The sequence below is a fragment of the Cyprinus carpio genome, chromosome B4 (assembly GCF_018340385.1).
Source record: "Cyprinus carpio isolate SPL01 chromosome B4, ASM1834038v1, whole genome shotgun sequence".
Lineage (NCBI taxonomy): Eukaryota > Metazoa > Chordata > Actinopteri > Cypriniformes > Cyprinidae > Cyprinus > Cyprinus carpio.
Genome location: NC_056600.1, coordinates 29953622 through 29978255, shown reverse-complemented (window position 1 = coordinate 29978255; position 24634 = coordinate 29953622).

The window sequence follows — 24634 nt, the reverse complement described above, 5'->3', positions numbered from 1 at the left end:
CGAACTAGGCCAGCGCGAATGAGGCGAATCGCTGGCGTCTACCGGCGCCGCTTAAACGCCTCATTCGCGCCCGCGAGACCTCCAGACGCGCGTAAACGCGTCTTTACATTGACTTAACATTGAAATCATTCGCGCCAGACGCTCTATTCGCGTTTGGTGTGAACACAGCATTAGGCAGTGAAAACAAAACAAACAGCGTCTTCTGGACATGATGTAAACACACTAACTAGCGGAAGTGTTTGTGCGCAGTGGGGTTTATGCTAATGTGTTGCCTAGTGACGTATACCGGTAACAGGCAGAGATTCGAACCTATAACGACTCGTTCAGACGATTCAGAACCGACTCTGTCTTCTGAGAGACTATGGCTGTTTCTCAATTCCAAGAACGGACTTGTGTTCTCGTGGAGACCGGTCTTGCCAAGCTTCCTTGGAAGAACGAACTCGGAAGGATGCGAGAACACACCCTTATATGAGTATTGAGATGTGCTGCTTAACTGACCGCATAATCAGAGCAGAAGCAGCGGCCAATGAACCATAAATATAACATAACATTACAAACAAATGTCATAAGTTATTAAAACATTTCAAACTATTATAGATAATGGATTTTACATACAGTATAATTGTATATCGTTTTTATTTTTAAAAGCGTTATATGTTTAACTATGACTATGTTAAGTTTATTTTTAATATGCCAGTAAAAATACTGCAGACTTTCTCCGGGTCTTATAGCTTTATTAAAAAGCAAAAGTTAAAAAAAAAAAAAAACGGTAAATGTTTACTTTTCAAGAGCCGTCAAGCATTTGCGAGAGCGAGTTTAAAGCTTGCAGGCTTCCGTACACCGGCCGCACCCAGCGTCTTCTGTGATTTCTAACGGCTCGATTCTCTCAAGTCTGCACTCGATGCATCCTCGATATCAAGAACATCAAGAGCCTGTAAGCTTTAAACTCGCTCTCGCAAATGCTTGACAGCTCTTGAAAAGTAAACATTCACCGTTTTGTTTTACTTAATTTTAATAAAGTTATAAGACCCGGAGAAAGTCCGCAGTATTTTTACTGGCATATTAAAATAGTTAAACATATAACGCTATAAAATAAAACGATATACAATTATACGGTATGTAAATATTATCTATAATAGTATAAATGTTTGAATAAGTTATGACATTTGTTTGTAATGTTATGTTATATTTATGGTTCATTGGCCGCTGCTTCTGCTCTGATTATACGATCAGTTAAGCAAGAACGCATCACATCTCAATACTCATAAGTGCGTTCTGTGTTCTCGCGTCCTTTCGAGTTCGTTCTTCCAAGGAAGCTTGGCAAGACCGGTCTCCACGAGAACACAAGTCCGTTCTTTGCGTTCTTGGAATTGAGAAACAGCCCATATCTTTACTTATCGTGCACTCTTTTGATTAACAACTTTAAGCAGACTGTTTACACTGAGGGGCAGCTACATTACAAACTTCAAATAAGATATTTTTCGAAAACCCATATGACCTGCTCTTTAAATCAACCCAAAATGTGTTGTCACAGTAAAAGGCCAGCTGGTTCCTCAACAAGAGCACGAAATGAGCAAGATTCATCACTCAAGATACTCACAGATAGATGAATTAAACCTGTCGCTCGTGTCTCTTCAGGTGTTGCGCTTGTCATGACGTCACACGATAACGTCAGCATCGCGTGCATGCTTAACGAGACTCGGCTGTGGAGTACGTAACTCTTTTAGCGCTCGTGAAATTAAGTGCCTACTCAGAGAGAATGCGGTTTCGGACGCAGCCCGACAACATCTCGTTTTGACATCTCGCGTGGTTCTGTGTGATTTGGACAACCTCAAGTCAAGCCCTCTCTGATTCGAGCGAGCGGTGATTCGAGCAATTCAACTGAATCATTTGGCGAATCAATTGATTCGGACATTCAGCTGACTCACAACAGAAGCAGGAGCGCGACACTGCCTTGTGACGTCACACCGACGGGCCAAAATAAAAGTCCTGTTCATAAGTCAATAAACGTGCATAGAAATTCACACAAACAAAGACTCATGATAAAACATGTCAGCCTGTATTTATTTATTTTGAATTAATTCTTGGTGAAATATTTAAATGAATTTTGTCCAATGATGTGCTGAAAGGAATTGCCAATGAAAGACTGTGTAGCACATCTAAAAATGTGATTTTCCATGCTCCTTGTTCATTTCAGGTGTTATGGTATTTATTTATTTTGTAATTACATTTCAATTTGATGGAAATTTACTACAAAACTGACAAAAAAATATATACATATATATTTTTTGAAGGTGCTTGGCAGGATGCCTGAGACAGAAGTGTACTTTATAAGCAGGAGAAGGAACACAGCAAACTACAGCCTAAAATAAACCAACAAACAGCTCTCACTTTCTCATTCTTTCTAGAGTGAAATCAACGACCCAAAGCTGCTCAAGATGAAAAAAGAGGAGACAGCGCGAGGTAAACAGGTGACAGACCAATGAAGAAAACTCTTCTGAGAGGACGAAGCGCAAGAGAGGGATTCAGCCCAAATACACGGCTTGAATCAGAATTACTACAACAACACATCCATCCATTCATTCTGTGGTGGGAGACACTTTTTAATGTTTCTAATATTTCCACATATTATGTAAATGCTGTGATGAATACTTGAAAGAAGACAACATGTGGATGTAACGACAGAGTCCCAAGATGCTGTTATTATTCAAATAAAACACCCTGATGGGGACCTGAGGAGAAGGAAATCACTTATCTCTCAGCAGCGTTTTCACTCAGATATCTTCTGTACCATATATATATATATATATATATATATATATATATATATATATATATATATATATATATATATATATATATATATATATTGTACCAGTGTTTGCAAGACTGTTAAAAAGAGTCAGTTCTGATATCATAAAAATGCTGTTTCACCTCAAAGGACCTGGTTGCATTTGTGGGGTGTGAAGACAGTGCTTCTCAGGTGTTTTCACTGCAGGCAGCAATATTGTGTGTACACAGCTTCAGAGCACCTTACAGGCAGTATTACGGCTCCGACGACGAGAGCTTCACAAGGCGCAGGAACAGCTCAGTCTACCTCAACACTAAGATAGTAACTATGCTAGGATTGCAGGAACAACTCCCTGCAATCAAATGGGTTTTGCTGATGACAAGAGCCATCGCGACACTCCAAACCTAACTTGGCATGAGATTGCTGTACTAGAGGCTGTCAAAGATGGGTGGAAGTCTGCCGCTGAGTTTACTGAATACACGATACTCACAATACTGTTGTTTATTAGCACTACTGTCTACTACACAGGCTTCTCTTTCAACAAGGGTTGAAAAATGATGTGATAATTAAAAAAAAAAAAAAAAGTTTCTAGGGCCAGTGCATCCCACAATGCTACAGTGGGATGTAATATATTGGACGGATTGACCAATTCTTGCTATTAACAAACCGTTAACTACGACTTTTGCTTCAATAAACTCCCAATTTGCAGTAAGGTTAGTAACGTAGTTCTTAAGTTTAGGTATATGGTATAGGTATATGGTTATGCAGAATATGTGCTTTATAAGCACTAATAAATAGCCAATATGCTTATAATAGACATGCTAATAAGTAAATAGTTAATAATGAGAATCGGTTCCTATACTAGAGTTACCAAACCTTCACCAGAATGATGCATCGAAATCTTGTACATAACTACATTCTGCCTTCCGTGCTGCATGAATGGTGATCATACCAGACCGACCTGCTTGAGGGACTAAAACAGAGTGAAACTGTGATATGATGATATGAGAGTCGACGGTCCATTGCGCAAAGTATGGCTCATACTCCATGATGCATCTCAGCACAAACAAAATTGTAAACAGGTAAATAGATGCTAAAACCTAGAAAATGCACTCAGCAGAGCCCGACCTCCACCAAGTAGATCTGATATTTACCAGGGAAACTCTAGGGACATTTGAGTAATTAAATTCCAGAGTTTTGAAGTCTGTACTTAAAGAAATGTTGTGTCTGTTTATGATCCTCAGAGCAATGAAGTAGGAAGCAGTGTCTGAATAGAAAAGGATGGGCATATTCAGAGTATGAAATTTCTTGAAAGAGCTGGTGTCAAAGCAGATTCCTTGGTGACAGACCGACACACCCATAAAAGTTCAAAAGTTTGTCTGGGAACAGATACCAGACACTGATCACATTTAGGATGTATGGCATTTATGTAAATGTAGGATCATTTTGAAAATGTAGTTTATAGATTATTTGTAGCATAGCTAATCCTGTGCCACATTAACACCTTCTGTAGAACCAAAGTGCAGGAAGGGACACTTTTACTGCTTTAATATAAAATAAGCAGCACTGCACAACAGTTCATGTGCTGGTCATCGCCTAATTAGGACCCGTAGTAGATAAATATCATATGTGCTATTTAAAACAGTATGCGACAACAGTGGGAAACTCTGTATATTCATGCATTGTAAAAAGATTAAATCCGATCAAAATTTAGCAATATATAAATGCGCATATTAACCCAATCACTTTATTTAGCGTTTATGTAAACATTACGTTTGGATTCATCAATCAGAATGAATTTATTCCGATGGAAGCATAAAGTGTCCATGTAAACGTACCTTGTGAATCTAATCATCATTCAGGCAAAACTGCTTCAAGAATGAGCCCCACTGCTGACGTGATCTAATCACACTATTGACGTGAGCTAATCGCTAGCACACCCTGAGCACATGTGAGATAATGTATTCTTATTGGAAAGACATATTGGCATAATTTTTCACATCAGACAGATGCCAATATTTACATTTAAATCCATTATGGGCCTATTCCGATATTGGTTCGATAATATCGTGCATCCCCAGTAATACCCTTGCTCTCAAGAAAGAAACTCGTAATCTTGAGCACAAATGGAGAAAAACTAACTTGAAAGTTTTTAGAATTGCATGGAAAAACAGTATGTCCAGCTATAGACAGGCTCTAAAATCTGCCAGGGCTGAGCATGCTGAGCATTTTCTAGCATAAACTCCTAGAAAACAACCAAAACAATCCAAGGTTTTTATTTAGCACCGTGGCTAGATTAACAAAAAACCAAATCTAAATCTAAATATTCCCTCACAGTAATGACTTTATGAATTTCTTTACTGATAAAATAGATAACACCAGAAATACAATAACAAATGTAGATTCTACAGCATCTAGTACTTCAGCTTCATTTATCACACCTAAAGAAAATCTGCAGTGGTTTACAAATACAGGACAGGAAGAGCTAAATAAACTTATCACTGATTATTAGGTCCTGTACCCACTAAATTACTGAAAGAACTGTTACCTGTAGCAGAAGAACCGCTTCTCAATATTATTAACTCGTCGTTATCCTTAGGTCACGTCCCAAAACTATTCAAGCTGGCGGTTATTAAGCCTCTTATTAAGAAACCACAACAAGATCCTAGTGAACTGGCAAATACAGACCCATTTCAAATCTCATATTTATGTCTAAAATTTTAGAAAAAGTTGTGTCTGCTCAATTATGCTACTTCCTGCAAAAAATGATCTCTATGAAGAATTTAAATCAGGTTTCAGGCCCCATCATAGGACAGAAACTGCACTTGTTAAAATTACAAATGACTTGTTTTTGCGTCAGACCAAGGCTGCATCTCATTGCTAGTTTTACTTGATCTTAGTGCTGCGTTTGACACCATAGATCACGACATACTCATAGATAGATTACAAAACTATATGGATATATAAGGGCAGGCTTTAAAATAAGGTTTATTTAAAAGAATGGAGGGCAACAAGGATCTGTCCTAGGTCCTCTGCTATTTTCAATATACATGTTGCTCCTTGGGGATATTATTAGAAAATACTGAATTAGTTTCCATTGTTATGCTGATGATACTCAACTATATATCTCAACAAGACCAGATGAAACTTAACTTAACAGAGTGTGTTAAAAATGTGAAAGATTGGATGACCAATAATTTTCTCCTATTAAATTCAGATAAGAGGGATAGTATCATTATTGTGGGAATTAATGTTTAATATGTATTTATTGTGTTACTTTTTTATGATTGATGTTTGTTATTTTTATTATCTACAGTCAAAAATATGGGTGTTATATTAGACAGCAACTTGTCTTTTGACAATCAAATTTCCCATGTTACAAAAACAGCATTCTTCCATCTTAGAAACATTGCCAAGCTTCGAAAACATGTTAACTGTTCCTGATGCAGAAAAGCTAGTTCATGCATTCATGACTTCTAGACTGGACTATTGTAATGCACTTCTATGTGGTTGTCCTGCATCCTCAATAAAACAAGCTACAGGTAGTCAAAATGCAGCTGCTAGAGTCCTTACCAGGTCAAGAAAATATGATCATATTACCCCAATACACTCCAATTTGCACTGGCTACCTATTAAGTTCTGTATCAGTTACAAAAATATTATTACTTACCTATAAGGCCCTTAATGGTTTAGCTCCTGCGTACCTAACTAGTCTTCTACCACGCTACAATCCATCACGCCCCTAAGGTCACAAAAACGCTGGACTTTTGATAGTACCTAGGATAGCAAAGTCCACTAAAAGGAGGTAGAGCTTTTTCTCGCATTTGGCTCCCAAACTCTGGAATAGCCTTCCTGATAATGTTCAGGGTTCAGACACACTTCCTCTGTTTAAATCTAGATTAAAACACACCTTTTTGGCCAAGCATTCAAATAATGCATCTCATAATTTTGGACTGCAGTTATATCTGATCAAATGCGCATTATTATTCTTTAACTTGGTTTAAACTAATAATTTTACTTGGCTGGAAACAGCAGCTACGCTTAATTATGTCTCTATTTGTTTCTCTGTTTTGCCACAGGATTTACATTCGTGGTAACTAGGATTTACACAAGCTCCAGTCTGGATCCAGAACACCTGAGAAGAGATGATGCCAACCCCTCAGAGGACCTCAGATGATGCTAACCCAGAGACAACATACAGAACAACCACATTTTGCTATAAGTTTGATTGCATAATTGCTGTTAATAGTGTTAATCATCTGTTTGTTTACGTCTTTTATTGATTTTTCTGAACATTTATGCTATATGCACATGAACTGACAGTCACCACTGATAAGCTACTAAATATTGTAGAAACTTAATTTTCTGTAAAGTTGCTTTGCAATGATCTGTATCGTAAAAAGCGCTATACAAATAAACTTGAATTGAATTGAATTGAAAAAGAGGCGCTGGTGAGCCTTCTTGACCAGGCTGGAGGTGTTTGTGGTCCAGGACAGGTCCTCCTGGTTGTCCTGGATCTTCAATAAACAAGCTACTGGAATCATCAGCTGATATGCATCTATAATCGTTTATGTGATGGTTATTCTCTATCCCCTTCTACAAACAACAAAGTCCACCTACAGGTTGGAGAAGGTGCTAATGAATAAGTGTGTTCTTGGTAATGTGAAAAAATTGAGCCCTCTCTACCAAACATCTGCCTTGGAGGGGTTCCACCGTGTGATTCTGCGGTTGCGCCAAAAAACTTGGCCTTCTCTGCAGGTAAATAGTATCATGTTGTGAATATTGTGTAGCAACAGCTAAAGGATTTAAGGATCCTAAAATTTTGTGTTATTGTTTTATTCATTTATAGTCATTTATTTATATAATCATATAATCATTAGTCATTTACATGATTTATAATTTGATTATTTTTAACACTTATCAATTATATTATTTTACTTATTTTATAATTTATTTATTTATTATTATTATTATTATTATGTTTTAATATTTTATATTTATTATTTTTCTTGCTTATGCATTCCCATTATTGTTCAAATCTCATAATTGTGGGCCAGCGCCAATATTAGTGGGGTCTCTCCAAATCAGCATAGCGCCATTTTGACAAATCTGAGCAGTACGCAGGCAGCTGTTCTGTATCAGATGTTCTGTAGGCTCTTCTGTATCAGCCGCGCCAAAAGGATACGTTTTTTACGTGTATTTCCACTTTGGTTTGAAAGAAAACAATGCATCAGAGCAGCGCGGCTAACACAGAAGAGCAGGACTGCGTACTGCTCAGATTTGCCAAAATTGCGCTACGCTGATTTGGAGAGACACAGAGGAGAGGAATTGTTGAATAAAGTCGTTATTTTTCTTTTCTTTGTGTACAAAAAGTATTCTCGTCACTTCATAACGTAGGTTGAATCACTGATGGCAGATGGACTATTCTGACAATGCTTTTCATACTTTACTGGACCTTGACAGTGTTACTTACTTGGCAGTTTATGGGAGAGTCTCAAGCCTCCCGGTTTTCATCCAAAATATCTTAAATTGTGTTCCGAAGACGAACAAAGCTTTTATGGGTTTGGAACGACATGGGGGTAAGTGATTAATGCCAAAATTTTCATTTTGGGGTGGAGTAACCATTTAAGTGTCTGTGATCTGCCAAAATACAGACAGCATGTTACATGTCCCACCAGAGACAGTAATATTCTGGACCATTGTTACTCCACAATAAAGGATGCATATCACTCCATCCCCAGAGCAGCTGTAAGACTCTCTGACCACTGCCTGGTTCATCTTATGCCAACTTACAGGTAAATACTTAAATCTGCTAAACCTGTAGTAAAGACTGTAAAGAGAAGGAACAACGAAACAGAGTGGGCATTACAAGCCTGTTTTGACTGCACTGATTGGAGTGTATGTGAAGCTGCCGCCAATGATCTGGATGAGCTCACGGAATCTGTAACATCATATGTCAGTTTCTGTGAAGACATGTGCACCCTACCATGACTCATTTAACATTCAACAATGATAAGCCATGATTTACAGGAAAACTCAGACATTTTCATCAGGCCAAAGAGGACACCTACAGAAGGAGGGACAGAGTCTTGTACAATCAGGCCAGAAACACACTGAATAAGGAGATGAAAGTGGCCAAGAGGAACTACGCCAAAAAAGCTAGAACACCCATTTTTTGCCAATGACCCTGCATCAGTGTGGAAAAGCCTGAAAGACATCACCAACTACAAGACACCATCCTTGCTGAAGACCTGAATTCGTTTTACTGTAGATTTGAAACTCCCAGTCTAACATCCTATGCTGAAGACTTGAACATTTCTCCACACAACCTCCTGCAACCCCCCTCTCCCCACAACTGCACTTCAGATCAGTGAAGATGATGTGAGCCAGTTCTTTAGAAAGAACAAGAGAAGAAAGGCACCAGGCCCAGACAGTTTAGGCCCCTTAGTGCCAATTGGGCATCGTTATGAAATGCCGCGGCCCGCCTGAGGCATTGTTTCTGGCCATGGCCATCCCTTTATGACCCCCATGTACCCATCCTCTGATGGCTACTTCCCGCAGGATAATGCACCATGTCACAAAGCTCGAATCATTTCAAAATTGGTTTCTTGAACATGACAATGAGTTCACTGTACTAAAATGGCCCCACAGTCAAATTAGATCTCAGCCCCAATAGAGCATCTTTGGTTTGTGATTTGGTTGAGTGATTGGTTCGTTGGATGTGTGTGCATCAAATCTAATTTAAATAATGTAATGTTCAAAAAACACATTATTTTTCAAATACTGTACATTATTGTAGGTCCTCTATGCCCCGCCTTTCTCAAATGTGACGTTTTCTACAAAGTCCCTCCTTCAGACAAGCGCCAGTCTGCTCTGATTAGCCAACTGACCCAGTGCATTGTGATTGGCCAAACACATAAGCACTCATCAGAAATGTAATGCCTTTTCCTAAATCATAGGCTTCATTTCATCTTTCAAAATAATGTTAAATGTCAAGACAATGAAGCTCCTATGTGTTTGCAGTACACAGGCCAAGGATGGTTAAGACAGCTGACTTCACTGTATGACCCTGTCTCTCTCTCTCTCATGCACGACACGCAAAACTCTGCATTTGAACAGTCAATACAAAATACTTAAACTAATAACAAAACATACTTACAGTAGCTGATTCAGAAGTGCCAGATTGTAAGTAGCAAAGGGAATCAAGATTACCTCTCTCCTAGGTTCACTTGAAGCGATTAGATCCATAAAATGCATTGCTGTTGTTCTGTTGTAGAATCTTAAAAGAGTCCTAAATGCATCTCTACTTTCAGAAGGCCAAATAAAGTGCTTTTGCTTTACGCCTAGATACACACAGAATCTCCTGGCATGGCTGCTTCAACACTAACTGCGGTTACTGGGGAAACCATCGCTTTCTCTTTATCATTGAACATCTAGGTGACATTACTAAATATTTCCATAGTGATCGTAGAGATGTAGAGGGGCTATCTGCACAATTTCAAACAGGACCCATTAGGTACAACCTTTGTACTGGGGGGCCCTGCAAACCCCAGCACCCGGCCCTACAAGTTAAGGACCACATATTTCTTTATTTATTATTTCCTGATACAGAAAACCATAGAATTCAATAGGGCATACTAAGCTTTTTCACATGACTGAATATATATATATATATATATATATATATTTATTTATATATATATATACACTCACCTAAAGGATTATTAGGAACACCATACTAATACTGTGTTTGACCCCTTCACTTCAGAACTGCCTTAGTTCTACGTGGCATTGATTCAACAAGGTGCTGAAAGCATTCTTTAGAAATGTTGTAGCCCATATTGATAGAATAGTATCTTGCAGTTGATGGAGATTTGTGGGATGCACATCCAGGGGCAATCTAAGCTCCGTTCTACCACATCCCAAAGATGCTCTATTGGGTTGAGATCTACTGACTGTGGGGGCCATTTTAGTACAGATGAACCGCATTGTCATGTTCAAGAGAGCCAATTTGAAATGATTCAGGCTTTATGACATGGTGCATTATCCTGTTTTGAAGTAGCCATCAGAGGGATGTAAGTACATGGTGGTCATAAAGGGATGACATGGTCAGGAAACAATGCTCAGGTAGGCCGTGGCATTCAAACGATGCCCAATTGGCACTAAGGGGCCTAAAGTGTGCCAAGAAAAACATCCCCCACACCATTACATCCACCACCACCAGCCTGCACAGTGGTAACAGGAATGATGGATCCATGTTCTCATTCTGTTTACGCGTAAAATCTGACTCTACCATCTGAATGTCTCAACAGAAATCGAGACTCATCAGACCAGGCAACAATTTTCCAGTCTTCAACTGTCCAATTTTGGTGAGCTCGGCAAATTGTAGCCTCTTTTTTCCTATTTATGTAGTGGAGATGAGTGGTACCGATTGGGGTCTTCTGCTGTTGTAGCCCATCCGGCCTCAAGGTTGTGCGTGTTGTAGCTTCAAAATGCTTTGCTGCATACCCTCGGTTGTAACGAGTGGTTATTTCAGTCAAGTTGCTCTTTTATCAGCTTGAATCAGTCGGCCCATTCTCCTCTGACCTGCTAGCATCAACAAGGCATTTTTTGCCCACAGGACTGCAGCATACTGGATGTTTTTCCTTTTCACACCATTCTTTGTAAAACCCTAGAAATGGTTGTGGCGTGAAAAATCCCAGTAACTGAGCAGATTGTGAAATACTCAAACCGGCCCGTCTGGCACCAACAACCATGCTTAGCTCAAAATTGCTTAAATCACCGTTCTTTCCCATTCTGACATTCAGTTTGGAGTTCAGGAGATTGTCTTGACCAGGACCACACCCCTAAATCCATTGAAGCAAATGCCATGTGATTGGTTGATTAGATAATTGCATTAATGAGAAATTGAACAGGTGTTCCTAATATTAAGGTGACCTTATAGTGTGTATATGTATATATATATATATATATATATATATATATATATATATATATATATATATATATATATATATACACAGTATCACATGTCACACAAAAATATTAAGCAGCAGAACTGTTTCCAACCAAAATTTGATAATGAATCATCATATTAGAATGATTTCTAAAGGACATAGTGATAATGATCCTAAAAATTCAGCTTTTGCATCACAGAAATAAATGATAATTTAAAACAATATTAATCTTAAAATGTCATTATTTTAAATTGTAATCCATATGTAACAATATAACATGGTTTAGTGAAGTGTCAAATCACATTTTTGGTCCCAAATTTTTAGCAATATTACTGGCAGTCCACTGTATGAAGAATATTTGGGGATAATATGTCAGTTTACTTTATTCTGCTATCCTCACTTACATAAATGAACTATAGTGTCCCGCACTACAAAAGTAAAATATAAAAAATGAATCTGGTGTCTGAATTAATTTTTGGTTTGACAATATATATATATGTGTGTGTGTGTGTGTGTGTGTCATTCCATTTTAAAAATGAATTTTAGTGTATTCAGAATAGAACAAAGCCATAAATAAACTGAGAAAGACCAGTAATGACTGTGTAAGAGAACATACATTTTTTGTTGTTTAGGTCACGTACAGCAGCAGTAAACATTATATATCGTCCTGCACAACCCTGTATTCACTGTGTTTGTCCGTAATCCAGTCCCTTATTTTCGTGAAATGCTCAAAATGTATTACAAAATATAAGATGACTGAAGAAGGGCGGGTGCTCACCTGATTTGAGCCAATCACAGCCATTTAGTGTCAGGACAGTCAGGATGGTGCTTGTCAATGGAGAATTTACAGGTAGTTCACAGGTAAACTGAAACTAAAAGTTTGAGTTCCTCTTGTGATAAGTTCCCATTCTGAATGCTGTAAACCAGAGCTTAGAAGTTCTGTCTTATTAATTGGTAAGTCCATTTTTCTACTCATACCTTATTTATTTCATGTGGTCATATAAATGTCATGATATTAGATTCATATACTGAACTCGGGTTTACTGTGAAACGTTTACTCGAGGAGTCAGGAACAATTTATGTCTAACTAATGTTTATCTTATTATCATAGGCAGTATTTATTATATACATTTCTGCAAATTTGTAAATGAAGTGTGGGAGAGAGACAGGGGACAGAATCAGGAAAGCTCAGCCCAGCGGGACTGGGAGCGTGTTGCCCACAGTGCAAACGCTCTACCTGTGGCATTCCAGCAAGTAGGGCTATTTATAGCTATAAAAAACAGCTATTGCTTCCTGATGTTGCAAACTGGTGTTTCTAAGGCCAGGTATACTTCACATTCCACATTCCGTCCACAGCTAGCGCATTGCTTGATATCGCTTTGCTTCAATGTACCTCAACCTCCAAGGCTTGACACATGCGTAGTACTACTTTCTTGACTCCTGTCTCAACATTCACCTCGTGCCTGCGATGTAGTATGCAGGCGATCAGGCAGTCACAAAAAGTATCACAAAGTATACTTTGGGCTTCACCATATTATTTTTATGTAGTGTCTTAAATTAAGAGCACTTTTTACAGTTTATTGGACTTTGTTATTGTTCCTGTTATACAGCAGCTATAGAAACGGAAGTCCTAGTACATTCACAGAGAATGTCTGTGAAAAATTGCCTTCCTCTTTGAAAAGTAAGGTTGATACAAGGCAAAGTCCCCATAGGATTATATTTGCAGCATTTCTTGTGTTGTTTTTGCAGTGAAAAATATACCACTGACAACAATCTTTTTAACATTTTTATGACTTTTCTGACCTCAAGAACCATTGGGTTATGTAATTTATAAAAAGAGAATACTGATAATAACTTTTAGGTTATGCATGTAGCCAGTGCTTCTGACATTGACAACTGCCAAATCTTATGCGATTTCAGCCGTGGTTCGGTAACACAGTCGGTCTCACTATCCACTTCGGTGGGTTGAATATTATTTACAGTAACAGAACTTGACATTAATGCTTGTCTGGGACAAGTGGATTTTTTTTGAAGGGGCAAGATAAAGAAGAGGATTTTACTTGCCCAACCAGACAACTAATCTGATTAAAACATCTAATTAGGGAAGAACCTAAATTTCAGCGAGAATGATTCTGTCTTTATTACATTTGGTGTAAACAGCCATTGATAATGGATAATCAACAGGAACAACAAGTTGAGTTGAGGTTCACGCAGCCTGTCTGTGAGAGAATCTCGTGGAGAAATTAAAACAACTGCACACAGAAGAAACATAAAAATGTTACTTTGTTTTTATATTTATAACATATAACCTAGTTAAGCAACATGAAATCGAACCCAAAGAGAGTTAAGTTTTCCTTGAAAACCATGATTGCAAATTTGACATTTTACACAATAGTTAAAACAAGTAGGTAATATGCATTTTAGTTCAGTATTTAAATTTGAATTTATTGAAAGGATATATCGTCAACGATGACAGTTTTTGTTCGATTTGGTTAATGAAAATAGTTCCAAACAAAGATCACAGCAAAATAGTCGCGCATCTCTATTTCCTTAATGAATGATTTGCGTTTTTGAATTTTCAATGATTCAGTAGTACTTTCATAAAGACAGGCACTTGCTTCATTCCTGAATGAATCAGCCGTCTGAACAAATCATTTGAAGGCATGCTTCAATGGCTTATAATTAAGTCATTTGCTGCCACCTACTGGCAGTTACTTTCATAGTAGCTTATTTTTGCATTTTTTCCAACATTTTATATTTGTATATTTACAAAAAAAGAAGCTATTTTAAAACAGCCCTATATTGTCATATTATATTAAGGGAAATTATTAATAAAATGTAAGAATGTGATATGAAATGATACATTAACACGGTTAGCGGAAAATGGCCTTTAAATAATGCCCTTTTTATATGCAGTAGCCTATTAAGTTTATTATTATTATTCTTTTTTTTATTCCTTTATTTATCCAGGTAAACTTTTTGAGAACCACTTCTCATTTACAAACATGACCTGGCCAAGAGGCTAAAGGAATAAATAAGAACATACTGTACAGCTGTACATAGTCAAACACATGACACATAGAACAAGCAATTGAATTAAAAAAGATAGACAACAAAGAAAAAAGAGAAAAAGAAAAACAGTAAAGTGCTTAAGTATGTGTGTATAAATATGATTCATGATAGTCAGCAGGAACAAGAGTCAACTATGTAATTTTTGAAGGTTCTGCTTAAAAGGTGGAAGATTGGTATCAGAGATGTAAGTTTCAGGGTATTTTGTAGTATGTTCCAGTCATATACTGCTACCAAGTGAGGATGGCATTACGATCCAAAACGTCTAGTAAAAGTAGGAAGGGTACTAAATTTAATCAAATTACTTGATCTTGTGTAATAGGTGTTATGAACGGCATGAAGAAGAGATGACAGATAGAGAGGTGTCTTGCCCAGGATTGTCTTGTAAATAAAGAGAAACCAATGATGGAGTTGCCGGGTATGAAGGGAGGGCCAGCCCAGTTTATATAGGTCACAGTGATTAATGTGAAAGGGTGCATTAGTGGCAAAACGGATGGCTGAATGATAAGTGTGTCCAAGTTTTTTTTAGGGCTGTGTTTGGGTGCCATTCTGTAGAGCTATGCTCGCCATAATCCAAAAATTGGCAGTACTGTCATCATCTTAACAGGTTACTTGTTGCTTTTATTAAAGGCTTTGTACAGAAAAGAAAGGCTAGCCTAGCTTTGGCTTTGTTTAAGAAGGTTATTGATGTGTAATGAATGGCAGGATGGGTAATAAATGCTGAATATTTATATTTTTGACATACTCGGAGACATACCCGTTCATACAGGTGATTGGTAAGTGGAGTCTAGGTAACCGGTTTTCCAGCTAAAAAGAATACATTTTTGTCTTACTGGTGTTATCACGGAGGTGGGGTGTCAAAAAGCCTCTATAGAGGGTGAAGCTGAGTTTAAGACTGGAAGCCACAGAATTTGGAGAGGATCCAACTGAGTACAAAATGGTATCATCTGCATAAAGATGTATCCGGGAGGTGCCAGCAGCTCTGGCTATATCATTGATGTAGATAGAAAGCCTATGAAGTCACTACCAACGCAACAGCAGTATAAAAGGGCACTTAAAGAACACGTTTTCCACTTCGTCTGAAGCTTGCGTCCGAGGCATGGCAAGAACAAGGGTGCACAGTCTCTCATTCCCCTCTCAGGGAACCATGGTTACATGCGTAACCTGAGGAGTTCCCTTCTGAGGGAACTCAAACTGCGTCCTCTAACAGTTGTCATGGGGAAATGAAATACCCATGCTGACATGCTAAGGGGTGTGCATGTGAAGCACCAAGGCAAACACTAAGTACCAACTCTACCATGGCCTCTCATAGTGAGAGGAAAACTCAAATGCTCGGAGAGGTGCATGATGGGGCTCCTGGAGTGGCATACTCATAGGAGACCCTCAAATTGAGAGATATATCCATCTGCAGAACCACAGCCACAGAACTGGAAGTGAGGGGCAGGGCTTACTTTCTTAACAGAGTAGCGCCATATAGGGTTTTAAAGGGGTAATTTGCTTTTATTACACATAAATCATCATAATTTATATAAGTATGCATGTTGTATTGATACGTTAAGGTACATTAAGCATTTAAAAAACATTAATCTTGTGTAATATAATTGTATATAGTTATTTGTTTCATTGTAATATGTGAGTCACTGTTAATGATATTAAAAGATAATTTTTGAAACTCATAGGCATATATATCAATTATACTTTAATTACAAGAGCCAAAATAAACGTTTACTCAAAAATCAAGAACATGTGCATCGTGTATTCGTCTATATGAAAACTAAAATATTTCAATAAAAATCTAAAAACACACATAAACAGCAGTATAATTTTGAAAGAAACAATCAAATTAAACTGAATCAAAATAAGCACAATGAGCTCAGCTCCCTCGAGAGCTGAACGCGTTTGCCCACACAACACAGAGTCGCATGAAACCGCGGGTATCTGAGCATAGCCTCTGATGAGAGAGCATGCCCTCCCAGTCGTGCTTAGCTGCTAACATATACAGCCGTGAAGATGAGGATGACGTGTTTTCTCAGTGCCCTTTTATACTGTGGTCGTGTCAGTAGTGATGTCATAAGCTGTCGCCAGCCAGTGTTATTGTCATGTTTAGTTGTTTGATTCAGACACCGGTCATGCTGAAGGTGTTCCCCATAGTGACCAAAAACAAAAATATCTTTACAGATATTTAAAAACATTTAAATTCTGTTTGACTGACTTTCTTTGTATCAGAAACAGAAAGTAGCATAGCCTGTTGTGTTTACCCTGGAAACCGCTGTATTTCTGCTGTTACATAAGTGCCACCTACTGTCAGAGACTCAAATTACATTTTTATTCAGTGTCTCATTCACTCTCTTCACTCATTCTGTCTTGCTCCTTGTCCATTTTGGGGTTGTTTTCAGAGTGTGCAAGCCTTTTTTACACAGCATACAGGCAGTGTTGATAAATGAAACCAGCTGATGGAAACAATAGTCACGTTTCCACTGTCACTTCCGGGGCTTGATCATGCCTCGTCGGTGCTTCTTCTGGGCCAACGGCTATGTTTTTTTGGCCCGACGAAAACCTTGAGCAAAAGCAGGCCAAATAGAGCAGTGGTTATGAACAAAGGTGGAGTTTCTCTGCATCTGAAGAGCATCAGCGCTGCATATCACTTCATAAAGTTAACAGCTGTAACACCAGCATTAAAGACTTTTAAAATAATTTTAGCTCAAAACTCACATTCAGACAGCAGCGAGTGGTTTCAAATAACTTACTGTGGGAGATCCGATATTAGTGAGATTATGATGCACATACAAGGGACAAAAATATTTAAAAGTATGCAAAAGGCTATGCTACATGTAGCAACTTACCATAGAAAACATGGGTAAACACGCCACTTGAAGAAATCCCGAACGTCAGCTTCTCATCTAGGCTCCCCTGAATCGTGGGAACGCGGAACGGGGCTATAGTCTATATAGTATATAGTAACATATATACAATAAATGAATACATGAGAAATATATTTGACTTATAAATATTACAACCAAGTACAAAACAAAGGGAAATATAAAGATGACTAAGAAATGGCAATAACGTATATGTAGCAATTTGAACCAATGCGAAGGAAGACACAAAGAGAAACGCCAGGTGTTGCGCATTTGATTTATACAACATCAAATTCATTTAGACATAACAAAAATGAAGCACAACGACGAGGCGCCTCCTCTAAACATACGTGGTGCCAGTGATGTCGGCGCCCGACCCCAGACCCCTGGTTACCATTTGGGTAACGCACGATCACCCTCAGCAGCTCCTGACCAGATAACGAGTTCCGGACTCAGAGTATGTGGAGGTTCGTCGCTAAAAAAGTACGCGGTGCCTGATGTTTGAAAAAATAGACTCTTCTCTAATTAATTCATAGAAAAACCTTTGTTTGAATGAACACACATATACTTGTGATGTTGTTACTGTTCTTGTATATTGTCTTTTTGTCTTGTATACTGTTTTATGCATGCTTGTGATAAGAACACTTTCATTCATGTAATCTTACCATGTTTTAGTATCTATGAATTCGTCTTCTGATGATCTAAACGAGCGTATATTATACATTGTTACATAAAAACAATTCATCCCAGTATTCTAAAGATGCTTGAAGATTCTTCTCTTGAACCCCACTTTCGGTTCCATTTTGCAAATTGCCATGCTTTCACACACAAAGGGTTGTAATACTCTTCATTAGTTCCAACCTCTCCACTTGGAATTTCAGCCTTTTCTCATTGGACAGAAAGCCCATCCTGAGGAGGCAGGACCTTCTCAGAAGCTTAAAGGCCTCACCTCAGTGACCCGTCTTCCAGTCTGCGGTTCTTTTAGATCCTGAGGAGATGAGGAGGATGGGCTAGGAACTCTCTTGAACCTCTGAGTCTGTGCCAGGCCTCGTGCCTTGTTTCCATTCACCAAAGATGTTAGGTTGTCTTCTCTCATGGTTCTTTCCACTGGGAAGAAACTCCCAATCACCGCTCGAGTCAGGACATCTTTGGAATTCATCACTCTTCAAAACGGGCATTGATTGTGACTCTACACCACGAAACTCCAAACCATCAGACTTTGCATCAGGCACTCATTCCAGGCCAAGGAAATGCAAGTATCATACATTTAACTGAACAAAACAGAGGTTTAGTATAAGTTATAGGACTCCCGTTATAAACGGCGCTGGGATGGTTTAATGGTGGTTAGAGGTGGTTAACTGACCATCCCCGCCCCTAACATGTTTGGACGGAGTTCGGTCCTGGACTCGATCCAGTGATGTATTAATTATTGCTCTGCTCCCAGAGCCGACCAATCAATTGCATGGGCGGGCTTTAACGCTGATGGAGCAGGCTATCTGCGGTTACGGACTACAACTAACTACACACCACCCACTCAGACTCTTCAACAAGCTCAATCCTCATCTGAGGGCCCGCACAAACAAATCCACATTACTCCAGATATACACCACGGAATCTAGAACTACTAGCATTACTCTCATCGTCTATCCAGTTGCATCCATGATGGTAAAGAATCAACATCCCTAAGCAATGACACAGACAACGACTTATTCAAGCTATTAGAGATTCACGAGCCTAAACGCCGTACTTTGTTCGTATACTCATGACCGTTTTGTGATCCCTGCTACAATCGGAGTAACTCACCCAAAAACCGCCATTTCCGCAAATGGTTTGATCGTGCTGTGGCAGCGGCAACCATTTTTTGTATGTCCAGTTTCCATCCTCCGCGTCACCTTGACGGCACACCATCCACGGCCCATGCAAGCACCCCCTTAGTTGATCCTCTAAAGTGTACCGTTGTTGTATTGATCGATAACCGAACTCGGATGCGCAATCAATTAGCTTGAGCTACGAGGGGGACGACAATAATCCACTCTCTTAGGACTAACAAAATGTCACGGGGCCAAGCAAAAAAGAAGAGGGTAGAATAAGTTTTCCCAGCTTTCTGATGGAGCCACATACTCTTATGCATATGTCCGTGTCTGGCGCATCATAGCCACATTGTCGTCACTAGAAAAAAGAAAATCACGTGCAGATGTTCGTCATGCGTGAATCGGTCGGTAGTGATGACAGGGGGGGGGGTAAGAATCTGCAAGCGCAGTGCGTTCCCACCTTAGTTCTGCTGATATTAGAGCGGTCCCTAGTGACTCCTCTTGCGTGAGCCTTGTGCACAAACTACTTGAGTTTCTGATTCTGCCTTACAAATCAATGTCCCTTTACGATTCCGATTTTGCTACATGCTCTAATGCATTAATACTGTAGAAAGTATTTTCTGTGGCCACGAAAATATCCTTTCTTAGAGTTGATATGAAATTATGCTAAATGTTTGCTGGACAAACAGATTAGTTTATGGCAATTAAATTCTGCTACCGTTACTACTGGCAGCTCAGATAAATAATTGTAATTAACCATAATTAATTGTAATTATCTATATACATTTCCCTTTTGAGCTTAAATTTACTACAATATGCTGTTGAGTTTGTTCATTTTGGTGCAGTTAGCTTCACGTAAACAAGCTTATGCATCCCAAAAATAAAAGTGGCAAATACATTAGAGTTTGTAATATCTGTATGACCAAAAAATTATGCAGAGTATGTTTCCACTGTTCGATTGCGCCGGTGCCTCACGCACCATACAGCATTGCAAACGTTGCAGTCTGTTCATTATCAGAATAAAATGCAGTCAACCAAACATATAAATACACTAGATATACTGGTTAATTTTAAATAATTAAAACAATCCATGCTGTTCAGCCTAAAGCCTTATTTACGTTTGAACTCTTTAAATTTAAACAACATATTCATTTAACGTATTCAATGCATTTGACTTCTAGACTTGTATATTAGTTGCTCAAGCAAGTGGCAATGCATTTGAACACAGCATATAGCCTACCTTTCTTACGTTAAAAGTAGGCTATTACAAACATTTTCAATTAAAACTTACCACAGACAGAAACAGCTCTCGTGACTTTTCTTTTGCATATTACAAGTAGTCCCGCAGGTCTTAAAGAACTATGTTTTTCTACCTCCACAAGTGCATTATGTTGCCTTGTTTAAGTGCAATTTTCCTTGATTTAAACATAGCCAAAAAGCCTAGTTGTTGACTGAAGACAGTAGAATTTAATTATATCTATTTATTGTGAAATTACTACATAGTATGTGTGAAGCCAGGCCATGCATATATTAGATCATGTGAAGAGGATGAATTTTTATTTATTTACATATTTTGGTAACGCTAAGTACAAAGCCTGGTTTACATAACGTAAGAAATTATAATTTAGCATTCAAATACATCACGAATATGGTGACATTTGGATTCATGCCGAATGAGAGAGGTTGGCTGCATGAGAACAATGGTGTTTGCTTTCATTTTTGCTTTAAATTAATTCTTTGTTTAGCAAGAAGTCTTGTTAGGCTTGTTTAGCAACTGGTATTGGAAATAACATAAATGTAAAGGGCTTGCTTGGGGGGGAGGAGAACTAAAATAGCCTATAGGCGAGCTATTGTGTTTTATTGTTTGTAATTGGGGCATATAATTGCAGTTCTGTCGCTGAAAGTGAAGTAACTCAAAAAGTAGGTAACGTATACAATTAGGGGACAGATAATATTATAAACTAATTATTCAAAAGAGCGTAATAAGTACTATAAATTGTATTGCTTTTGGAAGACAAACACTGGCTTTGTAATTATTGGGGGGATTGTCCCTGTTCAGTGGATATATATGGCAGGTAGTTCCCTTTTATACGTATCTTTGGAAATGGAATGCTGCTCAGTGCACTTAAACCACAATGATGTAGATCAAATTAAAGACAGGTCATATGGGTTTTGAAAAATCTCTCTTTGCAGTTATAATTGTAGCATCCTTAAATGAAAACAATTGCATAAATTTGTTATCAAAAACAGTGAATGATAATAAACATATTGTCCTCAAAAGAGAGAGTCGGTTCTGAATATAATTCACCGTTTAACGAGTCGTTATATTGTCGAATTTTTGCCTGTTACCGGTGTACGTTCACTTGCGTACACATTGATAAGCCCCGCCTGCCAGCGAAATACGAACAGAGTCGATTCTGCCACAAACACGTACGTAGTTAGTGTGTTTACATATGTGAGAAGACGCGGTGTTCAAGGGTTACCAGAGAAATACAATTCGAGCCTTTTGTTGTGTGCTGGTCATTTTATCAAGAAACTGCTTTTTAATCTGGGGCGCTTTTATCTCGTTGGATTCTAATCTTCTTTATTTGGACTAACCCCCCCCAAAGCTCTCATAAACACGTGGGACCAATCAGAGCAGAGTAGGGTTTGAGGAAGGAGGCTTGTTCAACTTGCTTGAAACTAATCATTGCCTAATCATTGAGACACCCTCGCTGCAGACTGTAGCCGGGGTGACGCCACGCATCTATGCGTCAATGATACATCATGCGATGCGAAAGTGACGTGAAGGTATGTCTATAACACGACGCGCATTAAAACGCGGGTGATGGCTTACGCGTTTTATTTGCATTGGCGCGGTGACGTGCATCATCGCCATTAAATGCATACGCATATTTAACAGAATACTCTTATAAAATATATATGTATTAAAAAAAACAAAATGTAGTACAGCACATATCTAGAATTTTAATCGTATCATTTTAGGTTAAATTATACAGAATTACAGTTTATTCTGTTATATCGGTGTGTGTGTATTTTATTTACAATTTATTTGAAAATTTCTGTTGCACTATACTTCACTGCCCCTTGCATTAGTGTAACAATACAATTCTACTGGGCACCTTATATTTTCTTATTTTAATATTTCCTCTGTCATAGTTCTTGTTTATTTATTTAGTATAATTATAGACATGTTTCTGTTACTTTGGAAATTTATACATGTGAAATATTTAATCCAATAAAGTATTTTTAAGTTAAACTGACTACATACATATATTTCAGTGTCTGCATTCCATTTATGCATGGTGCCTCCCAAAAACCAAAACTGATAACAGTGGATCCTTTTTTTTTATTATTATTGCAAAGAACAAAACTGAAAATATAATTGTTTTATTGTAGATCAATAATAAACTATAAACAGACTATAAACATGACACATGAGAAAAAAAAAAAAAAATGCATATACACGTTATGAAATTCTCCTCCATCATGTAAAAAAACAATCAACTGAGCAGTAGCCCTCAAAGTCTTTGAAGGAATAAAACCCACGCAGGACTTCCTGCCCATTCCCAAACATAGCCAGGTGGACAGTCTTTAAAATATTTCACAGCACCGTAGGCACTGGGTCAGTGAATATGGCACCCTGAACTGCTCTCTGTATCGTGCAATGAAAATGAATTCCAGTTCACGACACCTAATTGACATAAAAGAACAAACAATATTAAAACAACATTAAATCATGTTGAAGAAAGGCAAAAGAGCCATACAAGGAAAAGTTTTTAAATGTATTTTTAAATATATTATAGGATGGTGTTAGGAAAAGTGTGTTATTTGCTTCGTCTTGTTAAAGTACCTAAGTTTATTTAATTTATAATCAACATAACCATCAACTATACGTGTGCATAATTATTAGGCAAGTGATTTTCTAGTCTTTTTAAAAAAATTTCAAGCACCTTTTTACCAATTCCAAACCACATAAATCTTAACTACTATTGATTTTGTTATTTAATCATTTATAAGTGATATATAATGTGTCAATGAAGGCTGTAAGTGAAAAACTATTAAGGTATGTTTTCTTTTACTGATAAAATATGAACCAAAAAAAAAAAGAGGTTTAACTCAGAATAAAAAGTCAAAAAAAAAAAAAATTTTCAAGTTTGTCAAGTCAAAATTTAGGTTGGTTTGGCTTGAGAAAGAAGCAGATTAGCCTGAAAGGTTTGTAGTTTTTTTTTTTTTTTTTTTTTATTTTAAGTTTTTTTTTTTTTTTTTTTTTAGTCCTACCAGAAAACAAAAACCAAAAAACAGACAGATAGATGAGAGGAGACAGACAGGACAGACAGACAGGACAGACACCTATACTTCCTTACATTACTCACTATCACTTTTAGGAGTTAAAGAACTTACTGTCTAACCACAGTGCAGTGGGCCTCTCTTTCTTTGAATTTTTGTCTCCACTAACACTGTCCCTAAAAAGCGTTTGTTTAGCTGGTGTGAGAGAAGTCTCATAAAAGGCTATCTCTCCTCGCTGCCTGAGACCACTCTCAACAGGGATCTGCCTGAGGATCTCCTTGGCATTCTGTCCAAAATACAACCAACATTCAGTCTAAACACGCGCTGACCGTAGATAAGACATATTAAAAAAACAACTGATCGATTGGACAGGATTTGATACTGTGCTTACCTTGGTCAAATAATCAGCAGGGGGGGGGCTTCAATTGGCTCTGTAAATTGGAGAGTAATAAGAGAGAATGTTGCCAAACCCCTGTTAATTGTGCGCTTGGTACAAGAATTAAAGTAGAACCCATTACCTGCTCTTTTCTAGTCTCTGGCCCTTTTTTCTGAGTTGTTTTCATTCCGCTGCCTGACCTCTTCTGTCTGACCTTCATATAAAGAGATTATGAAGAGATCTTAATGACATCCCCAGACGTGGATTTGAAATTCACAGGTTTAGACTGATATATGTAATGAAATTATTTACACTTTATAGTTAAAACGTACGGTAGCGCATTACTGCCACAAACATTTATTATTTTGTCCACTCGATTATGTTGAATAAACGACATCTTTTCTCATAATAACAAGTTGTTTTTAAAATGATAATTATCTTATTAAAACGACATATCATAAAAACACCATATTATATCATAA